This window comes from Choristoneura fumiferana, chromosome 21 (genome assembly GCF_025370935.1).
Source record: "Choristoneura fumiferana chromosome 21, NRCan_CFum_1, whole genome shotgun sequence".
NCBI classification, from domain to species: domain Eukaryota; kingdom Metazoa; phylum Arthropoda; class Insecta; order Lepidoptera; family Tortricidae; genus Choristoneura; species Choristoneura fumiferana.
Genome location: NC_133492.1, coordinates 11,457,174 through 11,472,921, shown reverse-complemented (window position 1 = coordinate 11,472,921; position 15,748 = coordinate 11,457,174).

Genomic DNA, 15,748 nt, shown 5'->3' with positions numbered 1-15,748 from the left:
AAAAACCACGAACAAAAGATCCAACAGAAGAAGAACAAACAGCGCCATTCATAGCAAACTGCTGTAAAAAGTAAAGTTTGCAAGATAGCCAAGTTAGTTCAATTTTTTGCCAAGTTCAAAGATCTTTGTCACACACGTTTTTTTATGGATATTATAAGTAGGCATAGCTCTAGATAATTGTTCGATTCAAGCGTTTCTAACATAATGTCAATCAATCAACTATATATACTTTTAACGTAGGTACCTACTAGCTACTCTGTTCGAAGGAAAAATTCATGATTGTTAGTTGAATATGTCTTCGGTTATATTTTGGCAGTTCCATAGAAAATATTTTTTGAATTAAAAGTAAACTTCAAGTGAAATCAGTTGTATTTTTTTTCTAGAAAAGATACCAAATATACCGACCAATAGATATACCAATTCAAAGTTATATTTACTTTACCTGACCACTTCATCGTAAAGCCTTAGCGGTAAACTTACATTAAAAACGGGTTCCACACAGAGTTTCAAGAGCCCAAAGAGGCATTTGGCAACCACATTATCTCTATAAATAACTCTAATAGTTGAACGAAATTGTTGCCATTAGGACAAAGTTTAGCCTCAGCTGTGGGATGTAGGCCAGAGGGCAGTACAAATTTAACGACATAGTTAAAGGAACTAACTCGTGCCCGTGGCTTTTCCCCTGTTGCAAAACTCTTTATCCATCGTTGCGTGTTCACCTTGTTTTTGCTCACACAGAAGGGAGTTATAAATTTGACGCTAGTGTCTGTCTGTCTGCCCGTGATATCGTGGTCGCGTCTGAATTGAGAAACTTCGGTAGTGTAATGCAGGATGTAGCAGTTGTTTTACGCGAGGTTAGATGGCGCTAGGGGTCGCCATTAATATTCCACAAAATATTTTCTTAAAATTTTACTTTAAACAAAAATATACAAGAACTTTGATTTACGAATATTTATTTGCAAATTTGTAAAAAATGTGCGAACATCTTCAAACAAACTTTCACATAAACTTGTCGAAATCTCAAGCTCAGAGATCTAATAATGAATCAAGTTAGTTACCCTATTATCTACCTACAACTGCTAAAGTAAATCAAATCAAGTTGCAAGTTAGCGACGGAGTGATTTGGTTTGCGGGTTCTATCTATACCGGACTGGATACTGCAAATATTTGCAGGCAATAAGCAATTCGTAAACCACTTAACTGCAGATTAAACACCTGTCGTAAGCTAAATCGAAGCCTTAGCTACCTACTCAGCATCTAAAATGATGGAAGTTGGGAAAACAAATGACATTTAGTTTTCGCCCACAAATTTACAATTTACAAAGAAGAATGAAAGTTCATGCCTTATTAACTAATTTGTTTCTGTCACAAGTGCCCATTGCGACTTTATATTTATACGTACACCACAAAAGCTGGGGGCTAGTTATCACGCGGACCCAGTGTGCGGATAGGGATATTTTTGACAAGTTTACTCATGATGTTTTCCTTCACCGTAGAGGTAATGGTAAATTTCAAACGTAATTTCGCACATAATTTCCGAAAATGGAAGTGCAGGCCCGGGCTCGAACCCACGACCCTCTGCTTGAGAGGCTTTAGGTTAAACCACTATAGGCTACCGTTACTATGATGAATTGAAGACTAAAATTTTCTGGAATTTGCTAATATTTACGCGAATGAAGACGCAAATATAGGCTAGTTAAGTCAAACTTTACCCGTAACAAAAATAAGGGTGTGTCACCACTTTTCATGGTTCCAAAACATTAGGCAGGTAGTATTACAAAAAATGTAGTACAGTCAGCATCAAAAATAGCTGGTCACTTTTGTACTTTCTCGTTTTACAACCACGTAGGTACTTAGCGCCATACAAGATTGACAAATGTATTAATATGACAGAGTAAAAAAGTACCAACCTACTTACTTAAATATAAAATTGACACAATTATCTTATCCTGGATACTCTTGGTCAAAGGGCACCGTAAGACTATTCTAAAAAGCCCAAATGTGTGGTTACGTTGTTCTGTCCTGGAGTTCCAGTGTCTAGCTTTATTATGTCAATACCACAATATGAAGTGGGTCTTTGGTTTCGTTACATTCATCGATTTATAAGTAGTGGCTCTGTGCACGACATCAGCGCCACCTAGCGTCCGCAACTTTTTTGGCTTTGATGCTCTGACGTCCGCAACTTTTTTGGCTTTGATGCTTTGAAATTTCACCGCGACATTGTGACCAAAATCAAACCTATAACGTATTAAATTTATAATACAAAATTACTGCAATACCGTGAATTGGGTGTAAAAAAGGTTTGTAATTTTTTGGTCATTAAAATTAAATGAGGTAAGTAAAATTTATTCAAAAAGTGTGTTTTATTTTCGTTATGTCAGGGTTTGTTTACTTCATGTTTAGTTGTACTTTTACTGTAAAACGAAAAGATAAAGCTATCTTATTGGTTTCTTTGAATAATAGTAAAATTATATAATTGTTCTTATATCGCTAGTAATAAATTAAATATCGTTTTCAGATCTAAATAAGTATCACTCAATATAAAATTTCAACCACAAACCTTTTTATAAGGAAAATTGTTGCTGGACATGTCCGAGATGTAGAGGAATTAAGAACAAAACAGGGACGGTGTTCAATAATTCAAGCTCGCATCATAACACAAACATCTATTACTATAATTAGGTAGTTAAAGTCTATACAAATTGCTTTGTTAATGACAGATTCATATGAGTATGACAGATGACAGAGCCAGAACTATTTCTACTTTTGGCCACCATGAGCGCTGCGATAGATTTCATCACCCCCACCTAATACTTCGCACCCTCCCAATAAGCGTGTTTAAGAAAAACAAAAGCTCAGGCAATTTTTCTCAGCTCTACTTACATACGAGTAGTTAAATGTTGGTCTGTGATTTATTGGCACCAACTTATCCATGTGAGTTTAAGGAAAATAAAACAAGAGAGAGTAATAAATAAACGTTGGGCTGACAATGTCTGCGAGAGTGCAATATGCGGCGGAATCAGCCGACGCTGCAACGCTCGCTGCTGACATCCACAGCCCTATTCACTTCACTGCAGTAACAAACTCGCATCGAAACTAAACATATCCTTCTCACACCAATTATGACTCGCACAAAGCTGTAGGGAACAGCGAATACGTTATGGTTAAGTCGGTCAGAGAGCAGTCGGAATCAGGATGCTGGTGCGATATCTGAACTTTATTGGACATGCGGTGACAAATCTGTGATCAGAATATTTTGCGGACTCACTCCAATGCCTTTGAAAGATAACTAGGATATTGGCGTTTCCTGAGGATGTTATTACTAAGGCTATTTTGTCTGACCGTCTAGTCTAGACTATTTTTATCTGCGGATTTGTATTTTATCTAGAACCCGACATAAAAAGGACGGCATAAAGTAGAAATAACTGAAGAAACTAATTTCTTGGTACTGCTGTTGGTATCAGACGTGAAATGCTTTGAATATGACAACTAATCCGTATGAAAAATATAGCTCCGTTTTCATCTATTATGTATTATTTTATAAAGTGAGCCTTTTCCCGAAACTTTGATCGCATAAACTTTGAAAAGTAGCAGTCACAGACAAATACGAATTTTTACTTTTTTAAATTTATAACCTTGATTTTTGAGTCATTAATTATTAGATTAATTAGGAAAGTTGACGTTGCAATAAAATTTCATATAAAAGGTACAAAATTTTTCGATTTTGTGGTCCGTTTACAAAATATTAAGATCTAAGTAAATTAAAAGCCGTGGTGGCCGAGTAGTTTGACCTCACGCAAAGGATCTTGGGTTCAAACCCCGGCTCGCACTTCTGAATTTTTCGAAATTCATGTGCGGAATTACATTTGAAATTTATCACGAGGTGAAGGAAAACATCATGAGGAAACCTTCACGAACCTGCGAAGCAATTTAATAGTGTGTGTGAAGTTCCCAATCCGCACTGGGCCCGCGTGGGAACTACTGCCCAAACCATCTCATTCTGAGAGGAGGCCTGGGCCCTGCAACCCAGCTGCTGCTGCTGCTTGCTGGGATGATGATGATGATGATAATTCTAAGTAGCTGAATTATGATTATCTCCGGGTAGTACCAACTTTACTACCAAGTTTACTCAACTTTATTATTAATTATAATATTAAGATTGTTTTTTGGAATCTTTTTGTATTTTTTATTTCAATTCCAAATTTTGACTTTTACGACCAGCAGTGGTGTAGCGGTATAGCACGCGGTACGGAATACCGAGGACCTGGGTTCAATTCCCAGTGCTGGTGTTATTTTTCTGGTTTTTCTGTGGATCTATATTCCAGTTTGTATTTTCAATTATAATATTGTCAAAACTATATCTCAATTATTCAGTTATTAGTCGTATGAATATTTAATGAAAGTAGTCGCTGTAGCATTCAGGTAGATACTACATAATGAAAATATCTACTTTTAATTTAAGGGCGTGCGCTTCACGGTAAATAATCAAGCGTTTTGACCGCTCGGGTCAAACGACATTCTCTAAGGAGTATTAACTATGTACAGCTACAATAAAATTGTCCTCCCAAGTCGCAACCACTGTAATCTATTCGATAAAATTTCAGTACTTTCTTTCGACCAAGTTGTTGGAGCATGATTTTTTCACTGTTTTTAAGAGATAGTAGACTTGAGTGCTAACGTACCTTGGAGCAGCTTGATACCTTCCTTCCTCGATGCGTTCCTGAGAAAAGGGTCTTGACATACAGATGGAACAACGGCTGTCTGGCTAGACAGACAGACAGACAACAAAGTGATCCCACAAGGGTTCCGTTTTTGTCAACTGAGGTCCGGAACCCTATAAACCGTGGGTATCAAAACTGTACATATCTTACTTTTCGTTCACATCCAAGTAATTTATAAATGCGAAAGTTAGTAAGTGTTACCTCATCACGTCTAAACCGCTCAACTAATTTAGATGACATTTGGTACACAGATAGTTTGAGTCCCGGGGAAGTACAAAGGATAGTTTTTATCACGGAAAACTGCATAGTTCCCGCGGGATAGCGATAATCGAATTCTACGCGGACGGAGTCGTGGGCAACAGGCTAGCAGAATAAAAATAAAAACCGGCCAAGAGCGTGTCGGACACGCCCGAAATAGGGTTCCGTAGCCATTATGAAAAAATTAAGTAATATTTTGTACATTGTATATTTTATACCTTAGGCTGCTATTTACTCTTAAACTACTAATAATTGTCAAGAAAATTTAACCGTTATAGTTTTCCTTGTAAGTTTGATATAATTACTACCATCCTGATTTTTTCAAATTTTCCCACCCACTGGCTTTGATTTTAGAGGGGGGGGGACGCTCGATTTTAATGAAAATTTGCACTTTAAAGTTGAATATTTTGCAAACAAATCACTGAATCGAAAATTCGTTTTAGCAACCCCGTAATGGTTTTACAAGGCCTATCCAACGATACTCCACACTACAAGGTTGGATGAGAAAAAAACACCCCCACTTTACGTCTATGGGAGGTACTCTAAAAAAAATTTTTAATTTTTTATTGTACTATTTGGTCGGCATAGTTTATATATATATTCGTGCAAAATTACAGCTTTCTAGCATTGATAGTCCCTGAGCAAAGCCGCGGACGGACAGACAGACAGACAGACAAACAGACATGGCAAAACTATAAGGGTTCCGTTTTTGCCATTTTGGCTACGGAACCCTAAAAATGGTAAGAAGGCTCTTGCTAAGTAAACGAAACTCTAATATAGGTACGATAAAGAATACCATCAAAAAGCCTGGATCCACTACTTTTAACTCCCTAAACTTAAGTAAGTATCTGCAGGCAGTGTTCGTTACCTGCAAACTCATGTCTAACCCCGGTTGACTACACCTCATAATAACCCACGCAGCGAATTCTGAATTCTAAAGCAATATATTCCGCCACCTATGAAATAACTTTGCATAATTAAAGCCGGGTTACAGTTTTCCTCATTCTGTATGCACCCTCCTTTTCACACATTGCCGACACTTTAGTGGTGACAATAAAGTTAAACGTTTTAATTCGACAACGGGGAGAGATGTAGATTACACTTACACGTATTAAATTCAGTTTATCTATGCGGGAACTTTGGTTGGGGGTGTGAAATGATAGGAGTTCAGATTAACAGTGTACGTGGAAGTATGCAGTGGAGCAGATGGAAGGAAGTAATTTTGGAAACGTGAATCTGCGTGATCTTAAAATATGGAAACATTTACCGAACAGCCGTTATAAAACTAAACTAGATAGATTAGATATTATCTTTTTACACCTCTCCTTCAGAAAAGTAACTTTTCCTCCCTGACGAGAGGGAGCAAAGTGCAACTTTTCTGTTCAAGGCTTTTCTAAGTGTTTTATTGCAAATGCCATTTTTTGAAGTTGATAATTTTAAAGCCACGCCATTTTCTATGCTGGTTGTTCTTTAATAATATGTAGAATATTTTTTTTTAAGTTTCTTAATGCTCGGTGTGAAAAGTTGTATGAGCCACTCGGGCGAAATATTATTTTCATCTTGGGCGCTAACACTTGAATCCTTCATTACGCTCAGGATTCTACTTTAGAATCCCTCGCTACACTCAGGATTCTATTGTAGAATCCTTCGCTACATTCTGGATTCAATGTACGCCCTCGCCGTAAATACACCATTTTGCTCCCTTGTGACACAAGTAACTATTTATACTCTTTCGTGTTTTAGATAATCTATTACTTATACTGTTTTTACCCAGTTGCCCAAGGAGGGTTTTGTTTCTAGAGTAGGTACAGTCAAGTGTAAAAATATGAATTTATTCAAAGTTTCAAAAGTAAGTACCACAGACTCTTATTCCGACGCAATAAGGCCGTAGTAACATATTTTTGAGTGGTTCGAATAGATACTTATTTTTGCACTTGATTGTAGACGTACGTGTATTTCTATCGTCCTCTCTGTAGCCTAAATGGCTGGACGGTTTGTTTACATGGGAGTTTCGTTAGATACTTCCATCCATCCATCCCAGCCTATATATGTGCCACGGCTGGGCACATGCCTCCTTTCAGAACAAGAGGGCTTGGGCCATAGTTCTCAAGCAGAGGGTCGTGGGTTCAAACCCCGGCTCGCACCGCTGAGTTTTTCGAAATTCATGTGCGGAATTACATTTGAAATTTACCACGAGCTTTGCGGTGAAGGAAAACATCGTGAGGAAACCTGCACAAACCAGCGAAGCAATTCAATGGTGCGTGTGAAGTTCCCAATCCGTTAGATACATTATACATAAATGTCGGAGTGACATAGGATATAGCATTATACTCAGCGGCACAAAATTTAGCCCACTCTATATACAAAATAACCTATTTTTGCATACATTTGAGGGCCAGATTTTTTGCCGCCTAGTATATTTCAAAAAAATACAAAGATTGGAACATAGAACCTCCTCCTTTTTTGAAGTCGGTTAAAAATGACGTCTACGAAAAAAAATTGGGAGGGGTATTCATTTTTTTTTATTCGACTGGATGGCAAAAGAGCAAGGGGGTCTCCTGATGGTAAGAGATCACCACCGCCCATAAACATCTGCAACACCAGTGGTATGTATTGCAGATGCGTTGCCAACCTAGAGGCCTAAGATGGGAAACCTCAAGTGCCAGTAATTAATGTGGGTATTAAATTAAACTAATAATCAGCCCATTCCAAATGTACGTATGTCTTGATTTTAAATGGGTCCCCACTGTTGAACTTCTAGTTAGGTTCTAAGCAGAGTTCTAGCAACACTAGACTTGTTTTTTTCGTTTCATTCTTTTTTTTTAACCTCTAGACAAACAGACGCACAGACAGACAACGAAGTGATCATACGTAAGGCTTTCGCATTTCCCCTTGATGTACGAAACGAAACCCTAAAAAAAATAACCTCGTATACACGCTGATTACAGTATCACACTTAGATTCTTTGACATGCCACTTAGGTACACTAGGTGGCTTTGTACTCGTATTGCCACCAAGCCCCGAAACGGCGGAGCACGTCGCAATTTAATTTGAAACTTTAGTAAAGTTTACATATTCTGCCCGTCAGACCGAGACGCTGTGGAGTCCTCTGTGACGTCTAGGCACGTTTGTTGTCAGATTATAAGAGCATTTCGGGTTGTTATTCTACACGACCTTGCGTGGTTATAATTTATTTATATTGGGACTGAACGAATAATTCGCAACATTATACTCAATAAATCTTTTAGCAATATATATTTGGGGTTTGGAAGACAAAGATATACTAATCAAGTATAAGGCTGACATCATCATCATCATGGACAGAATAATACGCTTCCGAGTTCTCTGTGACGTCTAGATAGAGCATTTTCGGGTTACTATACTACACGACCTTGCGTGGTTGTAATTTATTTTGGGAATTACGAATAAATCACAACATTACACTAGATCAGTGACCATTTGGATAAATTGTAAAAAAATTTAAGACGAAAGTGGTGTGACCCATAGACTTAAAGTGGGGTGGAATATCATAGAATAGGTATTTTAAAATGAATGCGGGGTTGTGAAGATTTTTCGATTCAGTGAACTGTGCGAAATATTCAACTTTAAAGTGAAATTTTCATTACAAAGTAGCGTTCTCACAAAGCGCTTATTTGTTGTATATATCAAACGTCTCACAAGATCACTCTCATATTCAGACAAGTCCATTGACCTCTAGGAGCTACTAGACGAAAGTCAAGTAATAATATTTAATGTACTTACATACATTGGCGACTCCTCTACGCATAAGCTGTTGTTGGAAAACAGAAGGTAAACTGCCCGCCTTAGAACAATACCAGCGTCAGGTAAGTATTCACTTATGTTGAGTCAACATTGCATACTGAGTTTGCCTGCATGTGTCGTGGCACAATCCGTGTTGTGAAACAGGTTTAGATTTATTTAAGTAAGTAAAGGTAAGAAGGTGCTTTGATATTCAGCTCAAATGTTTCAATGTTCTACATAATTATGTCGTATTGTCAGCAGGATAACTATCTAACGGATGGTAAGTAGATACTATTAGATGTTTCTGCAAAAAGGCTTCATGGATTGGATATGGAACCAAACTGGACAAGTAATTGATTACAACTGTGTGTAGTTGTAATAGAAATAACGCGACCGACTTGATTTTTTTTAAGAAAACCAAAAGTATAAAAGCAAGTTCCGTATATTATAGGTAGAACGTCTAGTTAATTAACTTAAAGTGCAAAAATCGGGAACCATTCAAAATCGGGACCAAGTGAAGTGTAAGTTACTCAAATTTAACAGAATTTTCGACTGCTAGACTCATTTTCTTTATTTTGTTATAATTATCTTTTTATTCTCATACTTTTTGATGTTGTATTGTATTTAATTGTATAACTCTTAATTGTACATAAAACACATGAAATTAAAAGATAACGAGAGAATATAATGAACCTATAAAGGCAAGTTTATCTCTGAAAATGGTTCTTCACTTATTTATGTTTTTTATTTTTTATTTAGTTAAACACCCTATAAACGTTACCGAATTATTTACAATATCACATGCACCCTACGTACAAAAGGACAGCCCGGTTGCGCAGTAGGATAACCTAATAACAGTCCATCATACATAAGATACAAGTTAACAGGAGTTAACAAGGCATATAGAGGTCCCTAATGTCATTACCAAAAGGGCAGGATTAATTCGTAAGAGCTCTCATATATTAACTTCATTACAATCCTTCGTTTATATTGGACTCTGCCCAACAATTATTTTTGGTCTCTATTTCATTTAATACAACCCTCATAATTAGTTAACGAAAGGGCGCGGTAATGAGTGCCGGCATGCGGCAAGACGGACCCTCGTGACGGACGATACGGGCACGGGACGATTTTAACTTGGGTGCAAATTTTTGGATAAGTAGGTACAAAAAGAAATTGCTAAAGACAATGACACAGATACAGGCTCCCACGATCGGTGTCGCCGAATTGGGTGACAAAATTTACCGCCACGGACAATACCGACCCGATATTTCGTGTACATGCCCATAAAAACTGGTGTCAAACTGACAAGAGTTTCTATGGGCGTGTCACAAAATATCATGTCGGTATTTCGATGTCGGTATGGTACGTGTCACCCGCCGAATTAATGTTTAAAATTGTTTCTGGTTTTTGGTAATAAATATTTTTTTCATCTTTTTTTCCAATGCTATGAACACGGAATGATTTTGGCTGGGGTGCAATTTTTAATCGCGTAACGAAATGTTACGATAGCTCTACGATCAAGGCACGGTTGGAGATCGGATGCAAAATCGGATACAAAATTGTTTAGACAGCGCTACGACCACGGAACGATTTTGGCGGGGATACACTTTTGGATGTGATCAAGGCATGATTTTAGCTTGAGTGTAATTTTCGGTTACAAAACGTAACTACTTAAATGATAGTGCAAGATGGTGTGGTCTAATGTTAAATTATTGCCTTACTAAACTTTACCTGCGGCTTCACTCGCTTGAACCTTAAAAACGGCTGTTGAATTGTAATTTCGGTATTTTACCAAATTTCTATTAGAATTTTTAAAAAATACACCGATCTTCAGTTAAGCATACTGCAATGCCCCGTAACCAACAATGGCTACACTGCCGCGTATGTGACTGCAGCCAAATTTTACAGTAGTGTTTAAATTTAATATATTTGTGTTTATATTATATCGTCGTATCCCACGAAAAGTGGCGTAATTGCAAAACAGCAACTTTTCAGGAGCAGCTTTTTGTGTTTATTGAAAAATAATAACAAAGATATTGATATTTTTTTGTTTTAGTATCATGTATTAACATCCTGTGGTTGGTCTAGAAAAAAAAAATGGTAATAATAATAGAATTTAAAATAGTTATGTCCCTTAATTCCTTATTCTCCGTTGTATTTACCCTCGAAAGCACCAAACTTTGGTTCTTAGGAATGTTGTGGCCTTTTTCGTCGGAAATGTTGAGGTCGCAATCGCCATTAAGTCATTTCTCAATTAAAAAATTGCTGGTTAACCATTTTCATCGCTCAAGAAAATAATTAGTTTTTAAAGAAAATGTACAATTTGAATATTAAAATAAACAAAAACAATTAAAGATATAAATTCTTTAATAAAATCCGAGTTATTTTAAGAAAATAGTAACACTATTAAAAAAACAATTAAATTACCTCTCAGGCATTAAAAAATATTATAATAGGTAATTAATAATAAAAAAACACTGTTCTTCTCTTGTTAATCTTTAGATCAGATAATTAACTTTAGGAACAGAAAAACACAAAAATATAATTGCTTCTTAAATCTCAAATAAGTATAAAAGAAAGTAAGTAAGAAATTAAGTGTAAGTAGCAATATTTAAAAAAAAAAAAACAGTTAAATCGCCTCTCAGACCATAAAAAAACTCAATACACTGTTCTTCTCCTATTAATCTTAAAACATTGCTTTTTTTATACAGTATAGGCTTGCGTTTGGCCACAATCACTCAATCACGCCTGATGGAAAGCGAGGATGAGGCCTACGATGGAGCACGCTTGTCTAGTAAATGCTCATTCACCCTGGACTTGAAAGCGGCCAAATTGTAGTGTTCAGGAAACACAGTCGCAGGCAGGGAATTCTCTTTTGCTGTGCGGTTGATGAAGGAAGAGCGAAAACGCTTTGTGCGGATTTTTGTAATACTGACAACGTAAGGGTGGAGACCCCGCCTACTTCTGGTCGACCTGTGGAAGAAGGTGGAATAAGGTCGTGCAATTCCGAAGCACATTCTCCGAAATGTAGCCTGTAGAATACCGACAGGTATGCCACTCTTCTGCGATGACGAAGGCTCTGACGACAAAAATCCGCGTCGCAGGCGATGCCGATGAGCCTCATGTCTGCGCTAATTGAGATCAGTGATAATGAACTTTAGTAACATCATCATCAGCCGGAAGACGTTCACTGTTGAATAAAGGCCTCCCCCTTAGACCGCCACAATGAACGATAACTTGCATCCACCTGATGGGAGGCCTGCCAACGCTTCGTCTTTCAGTTCGTGGTCGCCACTCGGGGACTTATCTCCCCCAACGGTTATCTGTTCTTCGAGCGATGTGACCCGCCCATTGCCACTTCAACTTGCATTATTTTTCCAGCTATGTCGGTGACTAGTTCTTGGACGAATTTCCGTATTCCGGATTCTATCGCGCAAAGAAACTCCAAGCATAGCTCTCTCCATAGCTCGTTGCGTGACTCTGAGCCTCTCTAAAAGGCCAACAGTCAAGGACCACGTCTCAGCGCCATAAGTCGTCACTGGCAACACACACTGGTCGAAGACTCTAGTCTTCAGGCACTGCGAAATATTGGACGAGAAGATATTACGAAGTTTCCCGAACGCTGCCCATCCGAGTTGGATTCTTCAGGTGATCTCTTTGTCAAAGTTGAACCTACCCAATTGGACAACTTGTCAAAGATAAACATAGTGGTCAGCAACTTAGTGTATCGTTACCATCGATAACCGGCACGGGTGTGACATGGACATTTGACATGATTTTAGTCTAGTATTGACCTCCTCCAGCGACTCTGCCATTATGACTATATCATCCGCAAAACGAAGATGGGTGATGTACTCGCCGTTGATATTAATGCCGAACCTGTTCCAGTCCAAGAGCTTGAAAACTTCCTTCAACACATTTGTAAACAGTTTCGGAGAAATAACGTCTCCCTGTCTCACACCTCGCTGCAGTTGGATTGGTTGTGTGCTCTCGTCCTACAACCGGATCGTTATAGTGGCGTTGCTGTACAAACTCTATAACATCTCGATGTATCTATAATCAACATGGCACCGCTGAAGAGACTGCATTACAGCCCAGGTCTCGATTACATCGAAGGCTTTTTCATAGTCCACAAACGCTAAACATAGTGGCCGATTATACTATTCGGTCTTAAAATTGTTTTGTTCTGTTTCTTCTATACTTATAACGAGCTCGGGCAAATTCACATTATTGTTGAATTCTAAAATTACTTCTGATTTAATTTGAAGGTAAACTCGATCTCTTGTTTACAATCCGGTGGCATTGGAGACTCAATAGGTTTGCTTTCTTTCATATAAATTGTGGATACAAAAACAGCCTACAGAAAGGTAAATTTAAATCTTATTTATAGTAAAATCTTTGTTAAATGATAAAATAAAAATCATAAAAAAGCCTCTATGGACTTTAGGACTCATATAGTTTAAATAAAATTAAGTGTTATTTTTAACTTTAATTTGATTAAAACCATCGAAAACCGAAATTACTTTCGTTTACTGTTCAAATTCACCAATGAACCAATTTTATAACACTTAAACACATTAATTAAGCAGCAATTTATTTTGTCGTAGAATAAAGACACAAATGCCATTATGGCTTCTTCTCTTCCATACATTAGCTTTTTTTCGATTCCGCAGAAAAATGCTACAATCATCAGCACAAGGGCCTTGTTCTGCGTTTTACGAAGATTATGACAGTGTAAATTAAAAATACGTTCTATTATAGCTCAGCAATTATAAAAAAGATATAAGGAAGTAATTATTTATTACTCGATCTCAAATATGTTGTATGTTGTAATTTACTACCTATTGTCAACTCTTTTATGACTTTTCTTTTCTCAACTACATTATATTTTACGACTAAATGCACTATTTTCCGAGCTCGACGTTTCATTATAGGTGGAGTTCTTAACGCTGGTAGTTAAATTAATATGAAAAATATCCAATGTGACACGAAAACTAGCCATACAAATGCTATATACTAGTCACTACCTATTTAAGTCGTAATACTTCCAATACGCAAGACTATAGCGCTCACAATCGCAGTCCGCGGATAATGAATGAGCGGCGCTTGTGCCCCCACCGCCGCAACGCACCGCCGGTTCGCGCCTCAAAGAATAGCCCTAATGGCGATAGTGGCTTTTATTTACGTCAAATTTTGCCGCCAGGAAATAGTGGCTTTTAATAAAATTGAATATCAGAAAAGTTTTCAACTTATAAAGACAATTATTACACTCAAAGATGCCTAATTTAATATAGAATGTAAAAATGAAATAAAGAAAAAAGCCCTTATGATCATAGGGGCAGTTTTCGGGGATACGACGATATATCACCTCAAAAAATCTCAATTTTTTTAATTATGTAGGTTACGCGGCATTGCAGTATCATTAACGATACATTAATCAACCTTTAATAAGGTAGAGGCGATTTACCGACCACTTGCATTGAGTTGGAAACTGAACCTTATTAATAATTTCATAATTCGTCCCAATTTCCATTGTAATTATTGAAAATACAACTAGCTTTAAAAAAATATTCTTTGTCGGGTAATGCATCCGATAGCTGCTTTTGATTCCAATGGTAGGATGCTCCAATAAATGGGGCCTTCTTAAGGGTTAATGTTTTGGAGACAAACGCACGGTGAATATAAATGCAACTTATAATATGAATTACAAATAAAATAAAGTATTCGTAGGTATTTTCCTACACATGTTTGCGTTCGAAAGTCGTAAACTGTTATCTTAATAAAATTGCTTGACAATAAAGGTACCTTAATAGTTAGATGTCTGCTATCTTGTAATACTTATACTGTAGTATCAGTACCTAAGTATCCAGGATTTTGACGGTCAAAAGTCGTCACTATTGCGTTCACGTCCCGTACATAGCGAGACTTAGGGTCCATTCCATCCTTAAGTATACAAAATGCGTCCGTTTATTCGCTCGCGTTGTATAAACAGAGACCTTGGCCCTCTTTAGGGACAAATTTTTGCTATAGAAATACATGTTGAATGTCCCTTTCATTTTAAATTGTATGAAAACTACCCTTTACCGCTGCATTGCAGAATACGTAGGTACCTAGGCTTATTATTTTCCCGCTCAAATTAGTACTTTGTCCTTAATTTGGTGGGTTCGTAACTACCTTTATCAGCTAGTGAGCTAGTAGTGACCCTGCTTATTATTTTTGAGCCGTCTGTTTGATGGGTTGGCTTCGTTTAGGTATGGTTTAAGTATGTTAAACATGGCTTGACCTGGGCGACCGAGCTCCGCTCGGTCTAAAACTCGGTAACCAGCGTTTTCCCAGAGATAAGACCTATTAAGCTAGATCGATTTTTTATCGATGATGATCGATATCGTTGGAGCCGTTTCCTAGATCCGCGAAATATACCTACTTGTATACAAGAATTGTTCGTTTAAAGGTATTAGAATTCATGGAAAATTTGGGTGCTTATCAAGTGAGCTAAATAATTAGATCGGTCACCGCACCACCTCGGTTAGATTAGGCTCAGAAGGCTAAGGCGGGAGCAAAGCTCTTTCCTGACCAAACATTCCTGAATTCCTGGTGCGCTGTAGTATCTTGGCAGTCGCAACAAAACCCTGAATTTAACGCATCATTCTATTGGACGCGTAGAGTGTTACTCGATTGTTGCGTGTACTTGGTCCACTAGCTGCAGGCACACAGCGATATATTTACAAATTCAGCGCCGGCCTTAGGGTAGAGCAAGAGGAGTGGTCGCTCTGGGCGCCATTTTCCAGTTTAATACAGTGCAAAATGAAATTATGATGGCATTTTATTTGAAAGGTGTGGGCGCGTGTAGACGATCTCGCTATAGCTTGATTATGGGCTAGAGCAGGCGCTGCCCAGGTTACATTATATTTACAGATAATCAAAATCTAAGAATATACTTACCTACTTAATTTGAAAAACATTTATTCTTGTTTAATTTAGTGCTACCGCTTTGATTTACCTCA